This window comes from Etheostoma spectabile, chromosome 16 (assembly GCF_008692095.1).
Source record: "Etheostoma spectabile isolate EspeVRDwgs_2016 chromosome 16, UIUC_Espe_1.0, whole genome shotgun sequence".
Classification (NCBI taxonomy): domain Eukaryota; kingdom Metazoa; phylum Chordata; class Actinopteri; order Perciformes; family Percidae; genus Etheostoma; species Etheostoma spectabile.
Window position 1 is genome coordinate 1,673,988 of NC_045748.1, and position 6,471 is coordinate 1,680,458.

Sequence of the window (6,471 nt, forward strand, 5' to 3'; positions counted from 1 at the left end):
TGGGATAACTGCACGGTCACGGCTTTCTTAAATAGACCACGGTATCAATCACAGATTTGCTGATGCAGAAAGAAGAAGACGCATGCGCCATTTGTGTCACCCAATGAGCAGCAGCTTCTAATGGAAAGTAACGAGGAGGTGAAGCATATGGTATGCAGAAAGGGAAATACGGCTGTTGTCAAACAGAGAGAAAAAGACCAACAGGCTATGGCGGACCGACTGAATGTGTAAGGATGTAAAAATATCTACTTAGCCTACTACTCACTCCACTTTTTTTTTTTTTTTTACAAAGTTGTAGGCTACACTGTCTTTTAATTGTTTTAAACATGCAAGTTTCATGTGTTGGTTTTGTTGCTGTATCTGTTTTTATGTGATAAATGTGCTGGTTTTATTGTAAAGTGTCTTTTGAGTAGCCTACCATGTAAAGCACAATATAAATAAAATATATTATTTAGCCTACTTTGCCTTAAATGTGAGCAGAGAGAATTAATGTTCCTCGGAAAATGTACCCTAAGGACTCTAGGCTTAATTTCAAACCCTTATTCACAACATGAGAACATGTTTTACAACCATATGCGCAAATCTCTGTAAATTTTCTAATTTTAAATATCTTTGTGCAATTAATGTTCATACAGAACAATCAGAAATGGACAAAAACTAGAAAAAGAAGTCAGTGACTTCAATACATGCTGTGAGCATTTATGTAAAACAATATGCATGTTTTGTTATTCTTCTGACAATTGACAGCACCAAAATAAAGCACTGCATTGTCCCACTCTCCGGAGTATCCTTTATAAACCTGAAGCTGCACAGACCACGGACGCCGTGCTGCTCGTCTCATTTTTACAGAGAGAGTGGACACTGATGTGATGCACAGGTCTGCCACCAGGCAGCGGCCACCGGGCAGCGGCCACCGGGCAGCGGCCACCGGGCAGCGGCCACCGGGCAGCGGCCACCAGGCAACGCCAGACAGCCTCGAAACACTACCGGCCCACTCTCCCGATTGCCACTCCGCATCTGGATGCCAGTGCAACCATTTCTAACCATCTAAACAACTGCTATAGTAGGGTTTAAATCAAACTCATTCAAGTAATGCATGTTAATAAAAAAATAAAGCAGAACACATGCAGAAGACAATGGAATAACTTAAACACGTTTAGTGCGGATCAGAGCGGCAGCTGATTTAACACATGAGACTCCAGGATTAATCTTAGCCTGGCTGTTAGCCTGCTCTGGACCAGGCTAGCCTCAAAGAATAAATCTCCATGGTTACTTGGCTGGGTTTAATTCAACCTGGTTTTGTGCAACCAAGTCCAAGCTAAATTCACCCAGGATAACTTGAATATCCCAGCTTAATCCTTTATCCTGGTTTTGTGCAACAGTCCCCAGGTTGCTAGACTAAACTGTGTGTAATCTGCTGCCAGCCCTTTTGTTTGTTGGCTGTTGGCCTGTAGCCTTGTGGCTGCAGTGTTTCTTTTGTTGTTTAAATGTTAAAAGGACTCTCAGCTGAATAAATACCTTTTCCACCCTACCAAGATCATCTGGTTTATGATGCGTCCCTTACCCCTAGACAATCAGGGACATAACACTTCTGATCTTCTACAGATCAGAAACACATCTCTTCTCTCAGGGATCTTCCCAAAGGCCTTAAAAAGCCACTCTTAAAAAAGAACAATCTAGATAGTGTACGTCACAAATGGACAACTATAGGCCGATATCAAACCTTTTGTTTTTAAATGAAAAAAAATTGAAAAGCGTTTTTTCCACAACTCTTGTACTTTTCCAACCTTTTCTTGTCACTAAATGGTTTTGATTCCTTCCAGCACTGAGACGGCTCTTGTTAAAGTATTTCATGACATCCACTTAAACAAAGATAGTGGCAAAATTTCAGTATTACTTGATCTCAGTGCTGCAGTGATATGGTCAACCATTACATATTGCTAGACAGATTGGAAAACTGGGTTGGCCTTTCTGGCTCAGTACTAAACTGGTTTGAATCATATTTAAAGAGCAGGGACAACTTTGTGTCCATAGGTAATTATGCATCTGAACACACAAATAGGACATGCAGAGTTCCCCAAGGCTCCGTTCTCGGGCCTCTTCTGGCTTCCACTGGCTCAGATTATGGAAAACAACAAAATAAGTTATTGTATTAGCATAGCATTAGTTATGCAGATGACACACAAATTTACATAACAGTATTGCCAGGGGACTATAGTCCAATTCAACAACTGAATATGTGCATTGAACAAATTAACAACTGGATCTACAGGTCTCCCTAAAAAAATCAATCAGACAGCTGCAGCTGATTCCAAATGCTGCTGCTCGGGTCCTCACTAAGACCAAGAGACTGGATCACATCACTCCAGTTCTGAATTCTTCACACTGGCTTCCTGTGCCTCAAAGAATTGATTTCAAAATACGTCTGCTGGTTTATAAATCATTAAATGGTTTAGGGCCAAAATACATTTCTGATCTTCTACTACACTATGACCCACCCAGACCTCTCAGGTCTCTGGGACAGGTCTGCTTTCTGTCCCCAGAGTCAGAACTAAAGGGGGGAAGCAGTGATCAGTTTTTATGCTCCACAACACTGGAACAAAGTCCCAGAAAACTGCAGGTCTGCCCCGACTCTGTTCTTTTAAATCAAGAATGAAGACCTTTATTTTTTATGTTGCTTTTCTTTAAATAACTGTTCACTTCTTATACTGAAGTTGCATTGTTGAAACTGTATGACAATCAGCGTGGGTAAGATCAAAATGAAATAAATTGATTAGGTTCTGATGAACACTCCTAAACAATTAAGCAAAGATAAGGAGAAATCATTAGCAATTATTGGTGGCTGAAACAAATATTGAAGTGAACTAAGTAACTTGGTACCTTTTGGGTTGTTTTTTGAGATTGGGGTCGTGGCCATTCTGGAGCTATTTCTGAACAGGAAACCAACATATTTCTGAGAATTTCTCCAACGAGGGTGTGACATACAGATTTTATGGTAAAATCTACAAGAAACAGTTGGAGCTGTTCAGGATTTTGCAAATTTTGTCGTGATTAAACTAAGCCTTATAGTGACAACTACATTGTAAGGTAAAGTGTACTTATGGGTAACCAGAGTACAAAGTCCCATGATCCTACTGGGCCCATGGTGAATGAGATAGTAAGGAAATATGGTTTTCCATGTATAGAATGCCTAGCGTATGGGTCAACAAAGTTTGGGTTTCCACAAAATGGTTCATCAAGTACAGGAAAAGTGACAGGTCTGCTCTACTCTGTTCTTTTAAATCAAGGCTGAAGACCTTTCTTTTTGATGTTGCCTTTCTTTAAATAATTGTTAATTTCCCATACTAGAGGTTGCATTGCTAAAATTATATGGCAATCTTATCTGCTTTTACATTTTTTGTTGTTTTTAACTGCTCTTTAATGTTTAATTTCTTATACTGCACTGTAACTTTTATCCTCGTGTTGTATCTGTTTTTAATTTCTTAATTTTTTACTGTTTTATGTAAAGCACTTTGAATTGCCTTGTTGCATATACAGTATGTGTGTTATACAAATAAGCTGCCTTGCCTTGATGGAAACACGGTTGTGTCAAGTCTGTTCCCCGTCAGTATGTGTTTTCCCCTACCTAAACCCACAGACCGTAGCTAATTATTAACAGTCTATGCCTAAACCAAACCTTATCCCTAACCATAATTTTAGATGGAGACGCTACACATTTTAACAAGGACAGTTTGACTCAACACTGGAAAATCCAAACAAAGATCCAAACTAGACAAAAGCCTCTGAGTCAGTGGTCATTTTCTCTTAGGGGCTGACACTGAGCGACTCCTTTAAAATTAGTACGTAACATAAAAACATATTGATTGATGATGTCGCTAGTGTCGCATACGTTCCAAACTTCATGTTTCACATCATATTTAATATCCCCAGATCAATACAATGCAGAGACTTAGGCTTCTTGGTTGTTGTTTAGACGCCGAGGCGTGGTTTCAATTAGGTCCTCCATGCGATTGCATGCCATCCAGAAATGTTTTAATCCATCATGGAATTGTAAAATAAATGAATAACTATGAATCCAAAAATTAAGAAAATCTCCCATTTCTCCATGACACTTCCACCTAGCACTGTTCTGTGTTTTTTTAGCTTGATGGCTAACACCAAGGCCTTTTGCACAACAACAATAAAAAACTATTCAGTCAACGTTTTGTTTGAAAGGTCATCTTTTACTGTTACCGCCATCTTGGCTGCTGGCTGTGTTGACTGATGGAGCCTTCCCAGGTAACCTGATCCAAGCAGGAGGGCCTTGAAATGAGTGGATGTAGGCAGACACAGGCAGGATCAGGGGCACGTTCAATCTCACAAAAAACACTGTGGTTTCCTTGCAACGGTGTGAAACAGTGTGCAACAGGCTTTGAATTATGTTTGTCTCTCGTTAATCGACTGTGTCACAGGTGATAGCCAATCAGCAAAGACGTGTCTATAAACTAAAAACAGCACAGCGCTTGTGTGTGTTCAACACACCCCGTTACAGTTCATTTTTGTTTCCTCTGATTGCCAAGACGATAGTTTTCCAAAAGCCTACTTTATTATTGTTCTCTGTGTGATTGCAATACATTCCCGAGAGATTCAATTTTCAGCATCATGTCTATAACTCCAATGGGCATAACAGCGTTGAATACAATTTATTTACATTATTACACAAGGAAACCAGGCAGGGGGGGCTTTAGACCTCAGAGCATTAAGGCTTTTTTTTAAATTAATATTTTAGACATCTATGCCTTTGACAAGTTTAAATTTGATAATCAACATAAGAAGGGAGGGGGGGCTGACATAACTTAAAAGTGCACTACATCAACAGCAAAACAAAAAAGGAAGCCATCTTTCATCTTTGTTCTCTTTTTTTCCTCTCTCTTTGAATGAATAAAGTGGATATTAAGGATTAAATTGCTGGCCATGTCTCACTCATGTGCACTGTGAAAGGAGACCAAGCTGGGTTTTGTTGCTGAGAATATGCAGCAGTCACAGCACAGAGAATCCGAGCTGTTCTGATGAAAAGTAGGTCACTATGTGCCTCGGAAAGATGTGAAGAGTTTTGATCCAAAATCAAACCTCAGTTTTTCCGTGGCACCCAATCCTAAAGTACAAAGATAACAAGAGTCTGAGGTTGACACACTGATAAGAGCTTGGATCCTGAAAGGTTGACAGATATTTAAGAAATGTCATACAATGAACCTCATGGCTCATGGTGTTTACAATATCAAAAACTAATTCATGTGCAAGTGAAAATTATCCCAGTCACGGTAGCTTTTGCCAACTCCAAATTGGGCTTATTCCAGTTTTAATATCTATAGTGAAAGATTAGTCAGAAATGACTAAGACCTACGCGTTCCTATGTCCCAGTGTGCTGTATGTAACTGTTAGCAAATATTATGTTTCCCATATTGTGTTTTCTGAATATAAAAAAATAAAAACATTTGATCACAAAAAAACACCTGAGTCCAAAGGTGAGTGTGGCATGTTCAGGGTAGGAAAGATTATAAATGGGGTAATTAAACAATGCAAGATTAAATGAGATTTTACATATTTTTGCAGAGTACCTGTGAGACAAATCAGATGCAGGTGCTTGTTTTCCCCCAAATGTGACTTATTTGTATGGTATCCTAATAGTTTACAGGTGTGACAACCCTGGCTGCATGTGTTGGTGTGTTAGCTTGTTAGTATAAGCTGGAACACCTGAGTGTTCTCAGGTATTAAGCCTCTCTCTCTCTCTCTTCTCTCTCCCTTCCTTCCTTCTTCCTTCCTCCTTCCCCCCCCCCCCCCCCCCCTCCCTCTGCCAGTGAGTCGTTGCTTTTCAGCTCTTCTTGTTTCTCCACTTGTTTGTTGTTTTGAGGTTATCTTTATGTTTAGTTTACACAAGCGCGTGTGTGCACACACTCATCATCACTCATGCACACTTACACCACTGACACCCCACACCATGCAACACTCATTTATTTGGTTTGATTTAGGTTTCAATTGAATAATACAGTATATTTTTGTAAAACATTACCATGGTGTGTCTCCCATTTACTGTAGCATAAGAGCCAGGTCATAACAGGCAGTTCATTCATAAACCATTTCGCAGAAGTCAGACATCACTCAAATTATGATCTATACGCTTAGCCGCCACTGAAAAGTATGGACAGTATTAGAACAGGAACAACCATGTACAGGAAGTAGCCCAGCAGCAGGAGGAAGAGCAGCAGCAGAGCAGTGACACAGAAGCAGATGAAGTACGGTCGCACCAGTCTGAAGCCTCTGACAAGGCAGCCACCGAGGACGCTGCATCCACAGATGTGTGTGTCTGCCTCCAGCTGCTCTTCCCCAGCAAAGCAGCACAACAGCGATCCGGGGACGACCTGAAGCTCAGGGCCAGGGCTGCCGACGAGGGCCGGTCGGGGCTCGTAAACACTGTCACTGTACGACTCCTCC